General features: G+C 41.9%; 1 protein-coding gene across 7 annotated transcripts in view; it reads left to right on the forward strand.

The window, feature by feature from the left end:
- The window catches only part of ASB3 (ankyrin repeat and SOCS box containing 3), a 471,022-nt gene that overhangs the window by 372,492 nt on the left and 76,716 nt on the right, over positions 1-21,814 (forward strand). The window lies entirely within an intron of this gene.

Here is a 21,814-nt window from a genome sequence, read left to right on the forward strand (position 1 = left end):
TTTATTAGAAACTTTTTACATGAAAGTGGAGCTATCCGGGTGCTAAGAGGATATTGCTTGTGTGAGCTCCAGAAATCTCCTTATTCTGTACGGTATGCAGAGAAGGCAGGACTTGAGATAACCGATAGGGAGAAGGCTCCTGCATTGGCCAACGTGAGACAACCTAGAGCTGGAAAATATCACAAGAACTTAGAAGCCCTCAGCCATGTAGAAAAAAACAAGAAAGTACTGATGGCCAAGCCCCGCAGTCATTTCCCGCTAGATGTAACAGTAGGGTGTGTCTGGAGGCAGTGAAAAGAGGAGCGTGGGTTCTTTGAGCCCCACCCACATATAAAGAGGGAGTGGCATGGCCTGGTTCCGGAATACCAGAGGTCCCTGAGGTGTATATCACATATGAAGATTACACCTGAACCTGTTCAGCTTTGCAACAGAAACCTCTAAAGGCAGCAGACCAGGGTAATCTTACGGTGGCGCTAACTAACTAGTTGGTCTGATATGTCCAAATTTGGATGGCAATCATGATAACCGGACTAATGGAATGAACACTGTCTGGTAAAACCGTGCAGTGAAGGAGCTGTGCTGCAGATGAACTCATCTGGGTGTGAAACGTTATTACAGTATAATGACAAGTAACAACCCCAGGCAAACCAAAATTCCAAAGTGCAATGAAAACCAGCAAATTAAAAATGACACTTAACTAAAAAACGATTTTTATAAAAAAATCATCAGAGTATTTAATAATTTTCTTAATACAAATTACACAAAAATGCATATATTTTCTAAAAAACCATATACATAATAATTAAAACAGACATGAACATAAAATTTTAAAATGATGGTAAGGGCGAAGTAGTGATGGTTTCTTCAACATGTTTGGACACCAAGTGTCTTCGTCAGGAAAGTACCATCATATAATCTGAAAGATTAAGCTTACGGCACTGCACCGTCAGGTTCTGATTTGTCTTAGTGATATTTGTGGTAATTTGGCGAGCGTGTCAATCACTATGAAAACGCTAAAAATATTAATACGGAGATTCCGCTGTTAACGGGGCTGATCGGACATTCAATTGTGCAGCACTCTGGCTGTCGTTTTAAAAGAAGGGCACAAATCTCTAATTGGCCAAATAGACCTTTGGAACTTTTATATATTGCTGAAATAACAAGGAACTGTGTGCTGGTTGCATGCTTCAAAGGTGGAGCGAACTTTAATCGTGTGGTGTGGTTTTTGCGTCCAAGGAAGGGATTTTTTTTTCTTCATTAGGTCAGCAATAAATGACATGATAACTCACTTTATAGGTTATTGAAGACACTGGCCTGGATCTCAATATGCCGATATAACATGGTAAATGCATTAAACCCAGCATGGATCTTCTCTTTCCTTAAGATTATTTCATGTTCCAGCTCAATAGATAGTGAAAAGGTGGTTGTGCTGCATTGACTTTTAATAATTCTGTCATCTGTCTTCAAGTGTCATCTTATTCTTTCTATACACGTCAGTGCCTCATCATTGAAATGATATCCACTGTCACTAAATCTACCAAAATCAATATTGCTTATCATCTCTCATTAAACAACTCCTTAACCAAATATTGCATGACCCACATTTCCTTTCACCTTGTCTTTTCCAATCACAATAATTTATTCATAGCAGAGTTCAACCTAAACTTGGACAATCCTAATGAGACCAAGCTTTCTCTTTTTGTATCCTACCTGCATGAGAATGACCCCATACATCATTGCTTAAACACACACATAAACAAGCCACTCTGGAACGCATGGCTTGGCAGGATTTCTTATCAGTTGATGAAGCTAGTCTGGTTGACTGGCCAGATCATTGCCAGATTGCTTTCTCCAAGCCCAAAACCATTATTTGTATACAACCTAAAAGAACAAAGGATACCAGCAAGATAAATGGCAATAATCTTGACTGCTTGCTTTGCAAGCCTCCCTTGTTTTCCTGAAGGCCATGATATAAACTACATTATCGATTCCCTTAATGATGCTATGTCGATATTATCAATGATGTTAGATTTGGGGGTCTCTAGTTGGCAGAGGTAGGTACCTTTGACCACATAGGGACCCTTGCATCTAGTTAGGGTAAGGGGGTACACTCCTAAAATAACCCCTGCTCACCCCCTTGGTAGCTTGGCACGAGCAGACAGGCGTATCTCAGAGGCAGTGTGTAGAGCATTTGTGAACACATACAGTAATCCAAAGACAACACTACAGCTGGACACCACACAAGTTGCAGTATAAAAATAAGTATTTTTTATATAGACTTAACACAAGACCACAAATCCATAATACTGTACTTTAAAAATGGTAGAAATAGCTTAGTTCTCTAATGCGACACTTTAAGTTCAATGTACCTTTGGATGCGTAACGCTATACAACGAAAGTGTTGCAGGGAAGGTGATGCGTTGGTTCCTTACACACAAGAACAGTGATGCGTAGGGGATGCATCGGTTCTTCTCCGCGTGGGGAGGTGATGCGTCGGTTTCTTACTGCGTTTCCGTGGCGATGCGACCCGCAGCGCCGTGATACGATGAAGATCTGGTGCAATGAAACAAAAATGGCGTCTTGTTCTTAATGCAACACGATGCGTGCATGCCCGAAGGCCGTGCGGGACTCAACGATTCTTCTAAGTCGCGACAGGCCCTGCGACATGCTTCTCCGGTGATGCAACGGCGTTTGATGTGATGGAGACAGTTTTCTACGGTGATGCAGGATGCTTCAGCAATGTGGCAGCAGAGACACCCTTCGTCAGTGATGCGACGACAGCTGCTGCGGCGGTGACACGCTTCTCCGATGAAGCAATGGCGTCTGATGTGGCGGCAATGCGAGGCACTTCTGCGAGGCGAAGCGACAGTGGCGACACCCTTCTCCAGTGATGCAACAACAGCGGCTGCAGCGCCAACACGCTTCTTCTTCGTGAGTCGCGCTTCCAGCTCCTTGCGACACGCAGTCCCTTAGAAGGCCCAACACAACAGTAGGCACTTCAAAAAGAACTCTTGGGGAGCTGGTTGGTGAAGTCTGTTGTCCCTGTGACTTTAGAAGAAGGCAAGGTCTATCTCAAGCCCTTGTAGATCCTTTACAAGTTGATGTGAAAGTAGCACAAAGTCCTTTCTCCTTTCTATGGCAGTCAGGCAACCACTGCAGGCCAATCCCCCAAACAGCACTCAGCTTAGGGATAGTCTCCTCCTCAGTTTCTCTGTTTCCTCTCCTCAGCAAAGGTTCTTCTTGTTTCCCAAAAGTGATCTAAAGTTCCGGGGTTTGGGTCCCCTCTTTTATACTAATTTTCCCTTTGTTCTCTGAAGGCAGAGAGGCCTTTGCCTAGTCCAAACCAGTTCTTGTCATTCCTGGAGCCCTTTTGTTGACAAGACTGCTTCTTTCCTTTCACAGTGTAGGTCAGGGACATCAGATGCACCACATGAGGTGGAGCCAGCATTGTGAAGGGAAGGCATGCCCTATTCAGGTCCCAGGTGCAACTCCTCCCACCCATCTACATCCAGCTCTCTCTATTCAGCCCTGTGCTGACTCACCCTGTCTCCTGGAATCCCCCAGCCCCTGTCACTCAAACTCCAGACAAGGAATACACAACCTAGCAGAGGCAGGCTTGGATAGTCAGGCAAGAAAATACCTACTTTCTGAAAGTGGTATTTTCAAACACAGAATGTTAAAACTAACTTCACTAAAAGATGTATTTTAACATTCTGATTTCAGGCATACTAAACACGAATTTCTACCTAGTTCACTGAGTCAGTTAGGATTATAAGATGTTATAATCAAACTGCCCATTCTGGCCTATGGGGAACAAGTAGCCCTGCAATAGTAAAAAACAAAAATGGCTGTAATTCAGTATTAGGACATGCCACACACACCAGGGCATGTCCTATCTTTTACCTACAATGCACCCTGCCCTTGGGCCTACCATAGGGGTGACTAATATGCAGAAAAGGGAAGTTTTAGGGACTGGCAAGCGGGTGCACTTGCCCAGTCAGCATGGCAGTACCAGACTGCACACATGCTCTGCAATGGCAGACCTGAGACACACTTTTACAGGCTGCTTCTGTGGGTGGCACAACCAGTGCTGCAAGCCCACCAGCAGCATTTGATTTACAAGCCCTGGGCACACTCAGTGTACTGTACTAGGGTCTGACAAGTAAACCAAACCAGCCAATCGTGGAGTCACTAATCCATACATCAATATAGGGACCATATGCACTTTAGCACTGATCAGCAGTGGTTAAGTGCCCAGAGTCATAAAACAGCCAACAACAGGTCAGAAAAAAATACAGCAGGAAGGCAAAAAGTTCAGGGATGACCCTGCAAAAAAGAACAAGGCCAACAAATGACTTCACCCCACCCGAGGAGACAGAAACTCAAAACAGAAAGTCTACTTTTTGGTACCCTAAGGAACTAAACAAGAGAAAAACAATCTAGAGCAGTTCATAGAAAAAGTATATATTTGAAGCACATGGGCATCCATAGCCAAATCCACTAACTCCGCAATACAGCTGGAGCATCCTGTGCTACGTCTCAGTGCATAGTGATACAGGCGTTCGGGAGTGTAATATGCATTTAAAATGTAAATGTCTTATTCTCCTACACTCATTTTATCACTGAGCAACAGTGCCTCCTTGCTCATCTGTTATTGTTCTCTGTATATTTGCTTGCCATTCTCATCTACTGTTCGTGTTTTCAATGTGTTCAGCGCTTCTGGTTAGTACATATAAGAATGTGAAGATGTACCAAGGGTTTTCATTTTGTATCATATTTGTTCATAAATTTAATGTAGCTGACTTCATCAGTTTTTCACCCAGCATTCCTCTTAAGGAGTGGCGTATGATGTGATGGTCCACCCTGCTCTAGTAATTGATATCATGTCAAAAATTTGCCTTCCTGAACATCTCTCCCTTATTTCTACTTCGTAATTTTTGCAGTTGCACTGTACTCTCCTCTCTTGATTAATCAGGAGCCAGGTGCACCATTCCACCAGCATGGGGCGTGCATATGATAATGTTTCCTGTAGGTGTTTGAGCAATCGATTCCATGCGTATATCATGGTGCCTAATGGATTTATAGCATTACAGCACTGTGGTGGGGCACTGAACAATGAGGTTTGATCTCCAGTGGAGCCACTGTGTCCCACTTCAACAACGGGTGTTGTAGACATGCTGAGCCATGTACCCAATAGTGTGCGAAGTGACTCTGAGCGACCCTACAGTATATCTCCAAGTCTTGGGCTATAGTCCACAATTCCACAATTACCATTTAGGGGTGTCCGAGTGGTCTATTTGAGTTGAGGTTGTTTGCCTGCCCGTGCCATCTTTATCAATAGTTTCTGTAGGGTGTGAAAAAACACTCTAGGGAGCACTTTAGATATGTTTAGAAATAGGAGCAGAAATCTGGGCAATACCATCATTAAGGCTATTCTGCTCGCTTAGGACAATGGAACTTTGATCTATCTATTTATATTGTCCTATATTTGAGAGTCTTGTCAACTGGAACTCCATAATTATTTAATATTACTATGTTAGGGTCTGTATGCATTTTGATTCCAAGGAATTTCACTGCCCTGTGTATTGGGAATTCCATTTCACACAATTTAGTGACTTTCATAAGGGGACACCAGTGACATATCCCATTCTATGTGTAGGCCAGAGTAGCCTCCCAACCGCACTATTTCACTCAGTATGGCAGTCAGGTTAACTTCCAGGTCTCACTCATATAAAAGTATGTCTGCATATGTTTATAGTATCATTTTGTAACCTGGAAGTCTCAGATCCCTATGTGCAAGATAATCATTGAGTGCGCAAGTCAGTCATTCTGCCACCAGTGCGTATAGCAACAGTAACAACGGATATCCCTTCAGGTACCCTTACTTATCAATATTTGTCATCGACTCACTGTTATATAATAATCTAATCAGCTGTAGAAATGTGTTACTTACACCAATTTTGGCTAACACTACTAGGATGTATTTCCACTCCACCGAATCAAGAGCTTTCTCAGTGCCCAAAAAACAGCCAAAGCCCATACCTATGGGTCCATCCTGCCATACCTTACAACAAGATTATTTTTGCACTAGTATTTAATAATGATATTGGCCTACACAATGAATATTGGTCTGCAGATTTGTTGGTTTAAGTATTCGTGTGGGTGAGAGACTGCACCTCTTTGCCATATGCTCAAGGTGTGTTGTATGCATGATTAGTTCTTGTAGGTATTCTTTGTGCATACGTTCTTTTGAATGTTGCTAATTCTGTTTCCATTCATTTTAATCTATCCCGTATTGTAAGGGATATAGACCTCTGAAGCATCCCAGAGTGTTTCAAAATGGTCCACCCAGCCTATTAGTGGGCATTCATTTAGAGTGAAAGGAGATGAATGGTGTTGTTCTAGAGTGGTAAAAGTAAAAAATGTTCAAGAGGAGGATGGATCGAGGAGGTGTGGATGATTCTACTTGCCGAAGATGAATCATTAGGAAACCTGCTAGGTTTCGTTTCTAAAACATAGCAGGCTTTGTGGTTGTTTATGTGGGTGTTGATAGGCTTGATGTAGGATTGAGTTTGGTTGTTTTTATCTTATAATTAGTGGGGGGATTGTAGCGTGTTTCTATGATAGCAAGCTGTAGAGATTTCTTTTAATGTTCTTGATTGTTTAATTCAGGTTGCTCTGTCTGATGTAACAGTATTATTTTAAATCAAATATGATATACAATGATCATATGTCAATCATTTTCATTTGTAACAAGCATTTGCAATGCAACAGGTCTCGCATTTGTGAAAGTTTGAGCTTTTGGCATTGTAAATGATAATGCTATTTATTTATATGCTTGTTTTTTAAAACAGATTAAAAAGGCATTGTCATGAACAATGCCAATAGCTTAAACTTTTGCAAATGCGAGACCTCTTGCATTCCAAATGTTTGTTTTAGTACTGCAGGCTTTTTTTAAGCAGATTTCTAAACAGCATGTCCAGCCCCGATCACAATGTACAGCACACACTCTGCAACAGCAAGTGTTTTCAAAGTTGGGGATGACTTCCCAAACTTTCCCGAGGTGTTCATCGTGTTTGACAGCGTATTCATGCTGACAACCAAAAAAAGTGTTGTGTGTGTGTGGTTGTGTGCATGTGTTGTGTGTGTGTGTGGTTGTTTGTGTATTTGTGGTTGTGTGTGTGTGTGAGGTTGTGTGTGTGTGGTTGTGTGCGTGTGTGGTTGTGTGTGTGTGGTTGTGTGTGTGGTTTTGGTTGTGTGTATTTGTTGTGGGTGTGTATGTGGTTGTGTGTGTGATTGTGTGTGTGGTTGTGTGTGTGTGTGGTTGTTTGTGTGGTTGTGGTTGTGTTTATGGTTGTGTGTGTGTGTGTTTTTATGTGTGGTTTTGTGTGATTGTGGTTGTTGTCTGTGTGTGGTTGTGTGTGTGGTTGTGTGTGGTTGTGTGTGTGTGGGCCTGCGAAGCGCATCCAAACTCAACCTCCAAGACAATTTGGAAGGGTCATCCCACATCAGTCTGGCAGATAATCCCCAAGAACTGCATCCCTGCAACCCTCAAGGCTCCATGCCCAGTGTGACCCCCCTCAGTACCCAGGACACCCAACTACACGGAACTGAATTCACCCTGAGAGAGAGGCTCTTCCTGAGATGTGGCTCTCCCTTGGGCCTCCCAGAAAGACAGGAAGAAGGCTCCACAACTCCCACCTGTGACTGGAGTATTGAGGTAAAAAATGACTCAGACTGGGGGGGTGGATCCGGCTTTAGGCGGGCCTTCAAACGACGCCACTGGGAATGGCAAGATGGACGAACTGCTCGACGAGCTGCTGCTGAAGTGGATGGGGGAGCCAACGGAATGCACTGTCTTTGAACAGGGGGGGTGCGAGAGGAAGCTCCAGTGACATATTTTATTGAAATAAACAAGCCTCAAACTAACACTGGCGTGGGATGGCAATAGAAGCCTGGCACCAGTTGGTACCGGATGCGAGAACATCAGTTGTGACGGAGGAGAGAGAAGCAACTCTCACGTGCTCTTGGGATTGCAAAAGTACTTAAAAGAAATGACGGAGTTGAGTTGCTGGCCACTGTCTTAATTCCCAAAGTCTGGTTCGCCTACAAGACACGTAATAACAAGTTTGAAATATTGTCATTGTAAATAACAATGCCTTTTATTTATGTTTTAAAAAATAAAATATAAATAAAAGGCATTTTCATTTACAATGCCAAGAACTCAAACTCGCGTAAATGCGAGACCTATTGCATTGCAAATGCTTGTTAATACTGAAACCACTGTTTTAGTGCTCATCTCTAAATTAGACAGACAGCACCACCATGTGGCAGACTGTCATAAGTGCCTGTGTTGATAATTAAGTGCCATTGCAGAGCACCGGAAACCACCAGCACAAATCAACTACTTCTGCCTGCCTCCTTTCAAACATTGAAGCACTTGGTTTTTGCTTGAAAAACCCAGAAAAATTAATTTGGATTTACTGAATAGCCATTTGCACCTATTACTATGCATGCTCGCCCATGTTCTTTGTAAACGGCTAGTGTGTTGGTATTAATGTAGCCACAGGCCATATTCATGCTTACAAAAATCTTTCAAGAAATAAATATATAAATAATTAAAGAGATAAATAAATAAATAGTCACCAATCCAACCCACTTTGCAGGCCACATCCTTGACACTGTATTTGTGTCATAACTTGTGGAAGTGAGCCATTTCCTTATACAGGTAAGTAGAGACATCACAACTCAGTTCTGAACAGGGAATCAGAGATGAACTTTTCTACAGGGATTGCAGCCTCCCACGTATTATAGTTCACATTAATGAATCCATTCCATCTTTAATACTTCGTGAATTAGAGAAAATGTACGGATTGCATTTGTTTCTACAGTGGGACACAAAGATACCATGAGATGAGATACGTAGATGCGTAATTACCACAGTAACGCGATTACAAGTTAAGCGAGGGGAGGAAGCTAAGGAAAAACAGATTTGACAGCGGGATCGATATTAGCTCCATATGGCTTCTAGATTATGCAGTGAGACTGGCAAAAAATAGGCGCGGGAAAGATAGATACGAGGTGGCAATCACTCATTTCGACTCAATGGTGAAGGTTTTGTGGAGAATGCTTGAAAAGATAATGGAATCGTTTAGAGCTTGTTAACACGCGAAAATGTCTAAATAATAGGTCTGGGATACGGATGAGCGCATACCATACATAACCCCAGAGTTGTGATTCTCAATAAGATATATAAATCAACCTATAATTGCAAGTCATTTGTGAAGTCGAATTCGATTTCGAGCTCTAAATTGGAAACCGAGAGCAATAAATGGCAAAATACTAAGGAAAACGGAAATAATGCGAGTTTAAATTGTATCATGATTAGCAAGTGAAGCATTTCATATTTGTTCTCCTAATGGAATTGCAGCCTGTTTTTGAACTATTATGCAGCCATTGGCATATGCATTATAACACGACGGTCATCGTTAACAAGAGGGAAAAATATTTACCATTCGTAAAATGTGTTTTGAGGAAAACAAACAGAGTTTTCACTGTCCAAAACCCATTAATTTTGCAAATTCTGGGACTTATGACCGCAAAATCCTTCCGTACATCCACCCAGGGTCGCATTGACAATCTTCCTGCTTGCAGGTTACGTATGAAGATGTAAAACGACTTTAAAACTTACGAGTATTGCTGACGTTTTCGAAAATGCACCCAGGCATTCCAGCTACAAAGGATTGTTTTCAATTTCCGTGTACAGAAATGACGCTCCGCACAATGCATCTTCCGCTGGGACTCTGCCCTGCAGCTTTTCCTCAACAAGTAGTGTGGGAGGGGGTGAAGATGTGCGCTGGGACAGGAACAGCATATGGCGATCGCTTTTGGAAACAAAGCCGCAAGTGGTGCGCACGCCATATGGTTTCAATTATCGCGCCCGTGTCTGGGCACGATAATTGAAACCATATGGCAGGAATGCGCGTAATAGACACCTATAGGCCATGAACGGAGCAATGCGCCCGCCTTTGGCCTATTGTGTGCTATTTTAAAAACAAACACGCAGGCAAAGGCTAATAGCAGGCCACAAAAGTAAAAACACACACACAAGCGTGTACAATTCCAGGGTCCATGTCTGAACCCCGGACAAAAGGACTCTCGCTGCGCAAGCACCGCTTTGCAGTGCAACGCAGGCACGAGCCCTAAAAAAGGAAGATGTTGTGGTGATTCAACATAGCGCTCATGCTTTGTTGGTCGTGCTGTTTTTAGGAAGTTCTTAGGTAGGGGTCATAAGTGCTTATGGAATGCTGGGATTTAAACCAGGCAGACAAACAGTTGTCTCCTGGTGCTGTTCTGTGGATGACGTGAATAAAGTCCTCTTCCCGTTAACAGCATGTCATCTGATATACTGTGGTAGTACACATTCCTAACCTGATTCAGAATCAATCTGTTTCCTTTGTCAGATTGGGCAGAGATTTAAGAAAAGGGTTAGAGACATCTTTGAAACAATGCCATCACACTTTGTTAGACTCATTAGGACTTTTGACTAAGATCTTAGATCTGGTGGAGGAGGCCTGGGGATGTAAATCTATTACGAGGCCAAGGAGGAAGTTTTTGGGTAATGCCAATTCAAGTTTGATTTCAGAAAGATGTAGGACTATCTTGATGACTATTACCCCAAGGCTGATTGGTAGTTCTGAAAACTAGACCAGTGTAGAAGCTAACATGCTTTTATTTGATAAATGTCTGAACAAGATGGTTTGGAGAGATGTGAGTACCTTAATACAATGAATACGGCTGACAATGTAATAAGAATATTTTTGTCAGTGGAAGGGCTGTGAAATTGGGACATTTTCCCAGCCAGATGTTTCAAACTGTAATGTGCCGAATAGAGATTTATTCGTAGGGTTTCAAGTCACCACAGGATTTTTTTTCTCAAAGAGTGGAATGAGTAGTAGAGAATGTTCTGCTAGAGGACGTTGTCAGGTGCAGAATGGAGCACCTAGTGAGGACGATGGAGTTATTATTCTTTCATCTCATGCAAATGAAGGTAGCAGAATAAAGGATTTTTTAAAGGATTAGTACTGGTGACAAATAATCCATGGGTGTTGCACACCCTTTTAAGGGGGAAAGGTAGGACTTGGGGGGCTCTAGGTGGCGCATGACCAAGATGGCCGCACACCTGTGAGTCTCTTGCTGCTTGGCGGCATGATCCTTCAATTATCCAGACTTTTCACGCATCAACTTTGTTCCAGTTGCCTGCCGCCTGGTTCTCACCCCTATGCCTATCTCCAGTTGGAAAATCAGCAACCGCGGATACTTTTAGGCGGTCCTGGAGTCGGGTAATGTTCTAAGGGTAAACTGACGTGGAGCACGTCTAGAGGTCTGCCCGGCTGCAGCCGCTACGCAAGCCCCGGTGCATCCTTGTGGTGTGTAGGCCACGGTGGGACTCGCGCTGATATCCTCTACCTCCGGGACCTCTGATGTTAAGCCAGATTACCGCACGCCCTGCCACTCTCATCATCCCTTGCCTAAGCGTGTGCGGTAAGCGGTAGTTAATGTTGTCAGTGATAAAGACAAAGGAGTGCTGTTCTTGACTCTGCCGACCTGCTGATGCCCGTGCTCCATTGGGCCTTTCTTGCACAGTTAATGGGATCTTCTGGCATTTTGCTGTCCTGCACCCGTCACTAGCCCTCTTCGCTTGCCTGCTGCTGCATAATCGTTTTGGTGCCAGCCCATTTCCCCGCAAAAAGAGGGAGAAGAAAAAAAACCAAACAAAAGAAAAGAGACACTGCTTTTGTGGCCTGCTGCATTGTGGTAAACACATGGTATGGCGCAGCTCTGTATGGGGACCTGCCGCTCCTGTTTACCTCATACTACTTGAGAGAGACTGCACAGCCACGCACCCTCCAGCTTCTCCCCACTGAGTGGACTTGTGTGCGGAAAGAGACAACACTTGCTGACACAACCAAGAGAGGCGGGCTTAGACTCACAACACCCCGCCAATACACAGGCTGTCTTACATCCAGCGCATACTGTGAATAGAGAGTCACCAGCCTCCACATTGCCCCATACATATCCTTTGCCGGTGGTCACTCCTGCCTCGCTTTCAAGGACATCTACTGCACACCTGCTACAACGTGGTGAACACACAGTGCATTGTGGTGCCTGCTGCCGCCATTTGCCCAATTCCATTAGACGTCACTGTGCACTCTCCATACGCCTTCATTGTTGCGCAACCAATTTAGCTGCCCCATGCTATAGTGCTGCAGTTGCGGCCCTGTTCCATTCCTCTTCTGGGCGCATGCAGACCTACACTCGTCACACTTGCTATAGAAGGTGCAATAAACAGCTCCTCTTTTTCTAGGCATCGCTGAAGCAGCTCCCTCTCTCTGCTTAAGAAGGGTCTTCCACGTGTGACTTGTACTAGGCGTTTGGTTAAACGCAAGCTTCCTTGCCTCTCACGCTGGGAGGAGAGCTGGTGGTGAAGCCACCCAGACACCCTTCCATCTCACCTTTGACATCGGTACGCCGCCAAGGCTCCCACCTCCTTGGTTTCTCTCACTGTAGCGCAGTGTATTCCCTTATCATGGGGAAGGCAGATGGTCGCCAGTCCAAGCTCCTTTTCGAAACCAATAAGACTGTCACGCGTTCCAGTTCAGAGGAGCTGGAACAACCCAATGAAGAACAAGCGCAGGCACTGCCGACTACCCAAGATAATACATATTAATAAATTCTTCAGAGGCCGAATTATGTTCCTAAAACTTTGGCTTTAAAAATATTAGGTAGGGAATTTGGTAATTCGCTAGGCAAACATTGTTTAAAAACCAACTGAGCATTGTTACAAAGTATCCAGCCTTTTTCACATTTTAGATAGGCAGTGTAATGTCCAGATCTTGTGGAAGGACCATCATGGAAAATTATTGCTACTGCTACAAAAGTTCTTCCTGATATTGATAGTTGACTTGCTACAAAATGTTTTATTAAAGTGTCCTATTTTCTTCCACCAGCTGTACAACGTTGCATCATTAAAATTATATATTGTCCATATCTTTGTATAAATATTCTTGATAACATTTCTTATTTGCATTGGCTACACCCCATGTTCTGATTTGCTGCGTTAACTAGTTTATTGAAAGACACTGATTAACAGTCTGGTAATGTCAAATATATAAACCTTTCAGTGTCTATGTTAGTGCTACATGTAGACATACAATTTTCACAATGATGTTCCCATTTGTAACAAAGGCCAAAAACATTTTCAATTTCTATGCCTTCATTTTCTAATATGGTAAACATCTACATTAGAAATTCCTGAGCATCTTGTTGGATATTCTGCATAAATTGTGTTGACCCAGAACAAACATCCAAAATATTACGAATATCACAAACACTTTGTATTTTACTTTTATCAGTTCTCAACTTTTCATAAACGCAATGCAGCAATGAACAAAATGTTTTTTCCCGATTCTCTATAATTTGCTGTTGCAACCCTTCAAGAAAAAAAACAACATTGGACACTACATTAGCATAGCAGTTGAAACCTGAACTATTTTCAAACTGATAACCAACAATCTCTTCAACAGTGTCCTTTTTAGGTCTCGCGCCTAGCGGTACACTGGGCAGCGAGAGTTCTTTTGCCCAGGTTTTCGAAATGGATCCTGGAATTGCACACGCTCATGCATGTGTTTTTACTTTTGCGGCCTGCAATAGCCTTTCCCTGCGTGTTCTTTTTTAAAATAGTACACAATAGGCCAGAGGTGGGCGCATAGCTCCGCCCCTAGCCTATTGGTGTCTATTACGCGCATTTCCTGCCACATGGTTTCAATTATCGTGCCGCGACACGGGCGTGATAATTGAAAGCATATGGCGCGCGTGCGCACCACTTGCGGCTTCCGAGGCGATCTCAAGTTACTGGGAGGTTTCAGCTCCGTGAATCCAGGCCGGGGAAATCCACTTTATTTGTGCACCAAGCAAAACCCAGTTCCTAACAAAGTTGTCATTCAGAAGCGCCCACCAGAAAGTTACGTGTCGTCTGAGAAACTCCCCCTGAAGCAGACAAAGCGTGACTAACAAGAACTACTCAGACGAGTGTTAAAAGACATTAAAAAGGCAGCGCGGGCCAGAAAACGGGGCTCAGCAACAGCGGCGCTGGGGCGAGCTCGGCCCAATCCAACACCGAGGTCGACGGCAAGCAGCGCCCAGACCGGCAACCGCTCCTTTCCCGGCGGCGGCGATTCTCCTTCACTGCCGCAGGCCCGTCCCAGCCTCACCTGAGCCCGATCACGCCCCAGGGAGCTCCGAGTGCCTGTCACCCCGCCGCGCCCAGTGCCCGCCCCTCAGGTAGTCCTGTAACAAAGCAATTAATGGAGTGCTTAATTTACAAGGATCCAGTTCCTATTAATATCCTAAAGCAACGGGAATCTTCCCATCTGGAGGTAATTCGTGATACTCTCAATACTTCTTTCCTACAATCTACTGTACCTACCCTTTGGAAGCATGCAATGGTGAACCCCCTATTAAAACAAACAATGGCTGACCCCGAAGTACTGTCCAACTACAGACCCATCTCTCTCTTACCAGTGTTTTCGAAAATGTTGGAAAGACATGTCCACTCTCTTCTAACACATTTTACAGAAAAAAACAATTGTCTCCATTCTTCCCAATATGGCTTTCGAGCCGGCTACTCCACTGAAACAGCACTTTTAGGAGTCACTGAAAAGATCCGTAAGCTCCTAGATGACGGCCAAACAGTTGCCCTTATTTTATTAGACCTTAGTGCGGCCTTTGATACCATCTCGCACAAAAGGCTTATAAATACTCTGAAAAACACTGGTGTATGTGGTGCAGCACTTGAATGGATTTGTTCTTTTCTGGAAAATCGCACTTTTCAAATTATGTCAGCCTCAGCTTGCTCAAAAAGTTTTATTTCACCGCATGGAGTACCCCAGGGCTCATTTCTTAGCCCTCTGCTTTTTAACCTGGATGTTAAATCTTTAGCAGATATAGCAGACAGAGCGGGTTTCACCCTCATGACCTACGCAGATGATTCTCCAATCATCTTCTCCCTTTGGGATTCTAGTCCATTGGCTCCCTCCAATCTCAAACAGGGTCTTACTGAAATTTTTGACTGGATGACCATAAACCAGTTAAAACTAAATGGAGATAAGACAGAGGTTCTTATCTTAGGACAACATAAAGACCTTTGGAAACCCTCCCATTGGCCTACTCAAATGGGAAATCTCCCTGTTCAGTCTAGCCATGTTCGTAACCATGGTGTTATTGTGGACAGCACTTTATCTATGAACCAACAAACCGGTAAAGTAGCGGCCCTATGTTTCCCCATTTTAAAATGGCTAAAGAAAATTCTTTGGATGTTACCTGTTTCCACCCAAAAGACTGTAGTCAATGCTCTTATAACATCACGACTTGACTACGGCAACATCCTTTATCTTGGGTCAAATAAGGCCGTGGTACGTAGATTGCAGCTAATCCAAAACTCTGCTGCCAGGCTGCTCTGTAAGGTTCCAAAAACATCTAGCATCTCCGGCCACCTACGTGACCTACACTGGCTCAGGGTGGAGAGTCGCATTAAATTCAAAGCCCTGAGCTATATGTTTAAGATAAAAGCTGGCACCGCTCCCAAATATCTTCAAGCGCTAGTGCATCCTTATGTACCCGCTCGTCATCTACGATCCCAAACCGTGGCTAACTTCTGTGTACCGAGGTTCAAACTTTCTAGGGTGGGTGGGAGATCATTCTCCTATCTAGGTCCATCCATCTGGAATACACTTTCCATCTTCATACGAACAGAAGCCAACTATTCGCGTTTCCGAAAAAATGTTAAGACCTGGCTGTTTGATCAGTAACATCTACGGAAGGTTTCTGCACTGCTGTCTGCTCCGTCTTGGTGCCGGGAAACCCTTTTTGGGTAGCTGTGCGCCTTATAAGCTTAACAAATAAATAAATAAATAAAATAAACAAGGGTCCCTCTTAATGTTTTCCATCAATTTTAATTCAAAATCGATTTCAGGGATAAACCACACATGTGACTTGGTATATGAGCTTTGGAATCATGTTACGACAGTTTTGACACTATACCGAAGTAACACGTACGGACTCTCAATAGTATCACACGTGCAAGTGGTACGAATATTTGGATGCAGTTTTCTCTTCTGTGCGTCACATTTTCCGGCAGTCCAGGCCAATCAGCAATGAGCTGACCTCTGCTGACAGACTCATGAGTTGAAGCCGGCGCCAGGTATATGTTTAGCCTCTAGTGGTGCTTTCGGCCTCAAGCGCTTCTGGACCCCCACAGTCTTGACAAATGTTGGTCCTTTGCTAAAGTGACTCCACACCAGCCACGCCGGTATAGAACCCTGTCCCTTTCCTCCCAGGGCCCCTCCGCAGATACTCCTGACGCAAGGCCATGCAGCCCCTGTGTGATGGTTCTTGATGTTCTTTGCTTCACCTGGTCCCTTCAGACTGCTGTTTAATTCCACGTGCAGGTTGTGTTTGTGCAATGACAATAGAAACGACGAGGCAGAGGGCTGTAATACAGCAAGTCAGCATTACTGTCCGTAAAAGCATAGAGGTAGAGTGGGATTTTAAGAGCTACTTAAACCATAGATAAGATACTCCATCTGGGTGCAGTAATACAGTGTGAGTGTTGTGGACAGACGGAAGCTATTAGCGAAGACACGCAGGCAGTGTATGGGGTCGTGTGTGCATGTGAGAAGAGACACTAGCATTGTGTGATCATAAAAAAAAATACAGAGCCTCTGGTCAAAACCATATAAAGGCAGGGAATACTGGGGTATAAGGACCATAGTAGCAAACAAGACAACATCCTGCCTAAAAAATTAATGTGTTGGGAGATTTAGCTTAATTACTCAGCTGTCTCCCTTCGTGGGACTGTTCACCACTCCAAAATGCCTGCATTTCTAATGTCAGTTTATAATATCAACTTACAACGACGCAAAGATGTAGAGGGATATACAGAGCCAGTGAGGTATCCATAAAGGCAATGATGCATATATACACAGTGAGACACATGCATAAACAGTGATGCAGATAAAAAACGAGGAGCATACAATAATAGGAACACATAGACAAATGCACTCACAGAGGCTAACATATACTCAGAGATGCACACCAAAACACAGAGACGTACACCCTTCCAAGACACAGGGAAAGATAAACAAGAAGAGATAGACAGAAACAAAGACACACATACAAACAGAAATCAGCACTTATAAATAGGGACAAACAGCACACAGAAAGAGACCCAAAAAAGATCCAAATATAGTCGCATACCGACATACCTATAGTGAGAAACACACAGACACAGATCCATTCAGAGACAGACACTTACAGCAAAGACAAATACATACAAAAAAACAATACAACTCAATAGGTCTAGCATTATTGAAGTTTGAGCTATTGGTGTTGCATTATTTAGCAATGCCAATAGCTCAAACTTTAATATTGCGAGACCTATTGCATTGCAAATGCTTGTTCTTTTTGCTTGCAATCCCAGCATTATCTTGTTTTTTCCCTTCTCTATACCTTCACTACAGATGTTCTCATACCTTCTTTTTCGTCCTACTACACGCTTTTCAAATACAGGATATTGACCTAAATTGGGAGCATATACTCTTCTTAACCTATTATACTCTTTTACACAGTTTGCATCTGCAGTAACCTTTATGTCATCAAAATCAATCAAAAACAAACCAGATTAAGTTCTGACTTGTGACAAAGCAACATATTCCATACCCTCTTTAAACATGGTATTTCCAATGTTCACCAAAGCACTGTCTACACTTAAACCTTAAGATGTATGAATAGTCACTGCATATGCCAGAGAAACTGGAAACTTTTCTACGGACATATAAATCTTTAACAAGCAAAAAACGAACTGAACAACGACCAATTTGTTTCACTTCTTCAATCTGATCAAATTTAATTTAAAAAAATTCAATGCCATCTTTATTCGGATAATTAACAAAATCCACAACTTTGCCCATTGCTCCATTAACTAAACCTTTTTCTACATTCAAATTACGCCTTAAAATTACCCAACAGTTTCTACATGCATATAGATTCTTTTCTAAACCAGCAGTTTTAGATATCGATTTTTCTAAAGAATCCAATTTTGTTTTCAACTTTTCTGTCAAAATAATAGTGATTCCTTCATGCTCTATTTTATCAATGGCTACCATTTTTATTATTTCTTCATTTTCCAGCTTCAAAAGTTGTTCCTTGAATATAGAACACTCACGCAGTGTTGGCATTAAGCAGATTACAGATCTGTTTTCTTCAATTTTCATATATATATTTTCTCAGGAACTACATTTTCATTTGGAATCCAATTGGAAAGTAATCGACTCTGCAAGGCTTGTCTGCCATGTTCTGTCAGTGCGCCAATTCTTATATCTTGAAGAATTGTTCCATAATCAACATCATTTGCCTGTGGCATATTTGTAATGAGTTCCTTGTATTCAAAATATGGCCAAATGTTAACATTTCCAACACTACCCAGAGACTTTCTGGTGTCTTCATGCGCAAGTGTTTTAAATACTGGTTGTCCTTTTACGGGACTAAGTTGCAGTAGATCTCCAAAAGCTATGACATGTTTTCATCCAAATAAGACATCATAATCTGTTTTAAGATTTTGCTGCATTCTCAAATGCACAAAAGCAAGCATTAAGTTTGAGACTATGCTTACCTCATCAATAATCAGAGGTTTTATTTTCTTTAGCACTCTTGAAACTTCACAACAAGCTTCTCCAGATAGCTTGTGATATTCCAATTTGTTTTCATGCTCCACAGGTAGCATCAGTAAAAGATGTAATGTAATTCCTTTAGTGTGTGCTGCTAACCCAGTTGGATCAGTTACAACACAAGACAAATGTGACTCAGTTGTTTTCTGTAGATAACTGGTGATTACTTTAATTAAGAAACGTATTCCTGTTCCAGCTTGTCCACTCACATACATTCGGATAGGTTGAAAAGATGTGCATGTACATTCTTTCTTTTCATGAAGAAATCCATGATCAATCTGTTGCCTCACTTGCTGATATATTTCTTTCTGTTCAACATTTAGTTGTTCTTCCAAGTTTGTAAAGTCCGTTACATCTTCTTGAGCTTGATGCATTGCTGTTTCCACCTCATTCATGGCAATTGCTGCTTCATTTTCAACAATTGGTTGTCCTACTGGATCTTGACTCAGTGCAGCAGAACTTTGACTGTATTGAGAACTGTCTCTAGCAATCTCAGCTGCAATAGTAGCTTCTTGATAAATTTCATCGTTCAACATTTTCACATAATTTGCAAAAACAGTGCATTGTATGGTAAACTTTACAAGCTTTGAAGGAATCTTCATAGCTCTTAAATTCTCCAAGTAATTCCAATTCTGAATGCCATGGTTTGAATAATTGCAAAAGAGCTAAATAGTAAAATTCCCTTTTATCAGCAGTGTTGCAACTCAGCTTCCTGTGATTAATCAAATTTCCTTTCGTTTGAGTCACCAAACATCCTTCGGAACCAATCACTCCATATTTTCCAACATTGATGTTCTCTGTAGTATTCCGTTTAAAAGTGTAGTTTTGCAGCACTTGACTTCTATTTAGGTAATATGTATCCAACATATTCGTTTTCAAAACATCTGTACTTTCTTGATCTTTTTCTGCTAAATATTCAATTTCTGGAACAGATTTCAGTACCCGATTTCGCATTGCAGCAAGACCTAGACTGACCCAAATTATTCTTCTAGATTTGGAGTATAGACTTGCAGGTGATAACCGATCTGAGCATTCATATGCTCCAATTTCTCAATGGGATAACATCTTCAAACTGAAACTGTATAATTTCTTATTTAGAGTCTTCTCGTGAGAACTCTCTTCCCACATTTCTTTCAATTCTGTCTTTTCTGATTTTGTAATGTAGGACGTTACATATCGAGCAACAGCAATGGAATTGTCCGCAGCGTACTGAATATCCATGTTAGCATTCCACATGGACAGAATAACCTGATTGTAGTCATTTATGTATTTTGACTCTTTGCTTCTCTTAAATTGTAGGTATTTTTGGGAGATTTTCTTGTGATGGTATGTCGCATAGCTGACATAAAACTGTTCACTCTTCCTTTGGATATTACAGGACGTGGAAATTCAAAAAGACATTTGGTATAGAACTTATCCTTAGACTTGTACTTTGGTCGACAGTATTTTCCCCATCGATGGCTTTGGAATCCTAAGACTTGTTGTCTTAAGTTTTTTTCTTCTGTGCTTTTGGGTACAGCACATGTGGCATATTTTTCAATAAAAGACAAAACAGTATCATCTGACTCTGTTCCGAATTTTGTGGCATCCTTGATCCATAATAACATATGTATATGAGGAGCACCTCTTGCTTGATACTCCTTTCTCCAAAAGAAATCCACAACTTCGCCAAGAGGAGGATTTTTTTTATTGCAGATAAAAGACATCATAGCTTCAAATCTATGATTAAAATACCTGCATACATTAACAGGATCCAAAGAGCACAATTCCCCAGGTGTCTTGTATTCAATATATTTTCATATTGGAATTTGCCTCTTGAAGAAATTCAAGTAAATCATCCCAAGCGTACTCAGCACAGCTTAGGGTAAGGAACCATGTAGGAGTTCCTAAGTTCCGTAGCATACATTTCAGTTCTCCATGACGACGGTACCAATATTCGTTAGTGCCACGCTGACATGCCATCAGATGAATCAGCTGAGATTCTAAGTGATCATCCCTCTGGTGCACTTTATCCAACAAAATCCTTTGCAGAAACATTTTGCAGATGTACTCCTGTTTTAATATGTGATTGACTGCATATGAAAGTCCAGACAAGTCACTTTCAAACAAAAGATGAACTATATAAGTGATACATTGTCGAAATCTTGGATCTTCTGCATATAATCTTGTTGTCCGATATTCAGATGCAGGAATTTGCACAGGTCGTTCATATTGTGATCCTTTTCCTGTTGGAAACAACTGCGGAAAACAAATAGCTTCCAAGCTCTCCTCCCATACACTCATGGGACTTCGCTTTGCTTTTTTCATTTGGAATAACTCAATAGTATTCCCCATCACTTCTTTTGAATGAAGTGGATGTATACTGTAATGTTAATAGAATTCTTCACTTCTTGACATATCCACTTTTTCAAATTGTCCACTTGACGTTTCAGTATCTTCTGCTAAAAGTTTTTTTTCTTCTCTCATATCAACATTTTCATAGTACTCATTGTTTTTATTAAATGCAAAGTTGCCTTCTGCACTTTCCTAACATCTACTAACTCCTGCCAGATTTTCTTACTCTTAGTAGGAAAGCCATTAACTGGAATAACTAGTGGTTAATGTTCTACACTCTCTACATCAATAGTTTCAATATTTGTCTTTAAATCTAATGGTAAATATACAACTTCCTTTTAATCCTCTCTGTAAATCTGTAGGAGGCAATTTACCTGTTTTAGGCTCCATACGAACAATAGCCTGAAACGGGTGCACACATTGAATGAGAATAGATTCATAGCTATTTAAATCTATCAGTTCTGGAGGAATAGCAACCAACTCTAGATTATTATGAACGGCTCTATCGGGCATTTTATTCTCATGTAATTTGTTATAACAATATTTACAAATACGCTGATCAGAACCCAAATCAAAACAATTCTCTACCAACAAATAAGTTGCAAATTCCTTCCACATATCATTATTTTCTCTTTCACTTTTTAAATACAAATCAACACTCCTAGTCTGATTTTTATAGAGAATTTGCTGGCAAC

This window comes from Lissotriton helveticus, chromosome 6 (genome assembly GCF_964261635.1).
Source record: "Lissotriton helveticus chromosome 6, aLisHel1.1, whole genome shotgun sequence".
In the NCBI taxonomy this organism is placed as follows: Eukaryota; Metazoa; Chordata; class Amphibia; order Caudata; family Salamandridae; genus Lissotriton; species Lissotriton helveticus.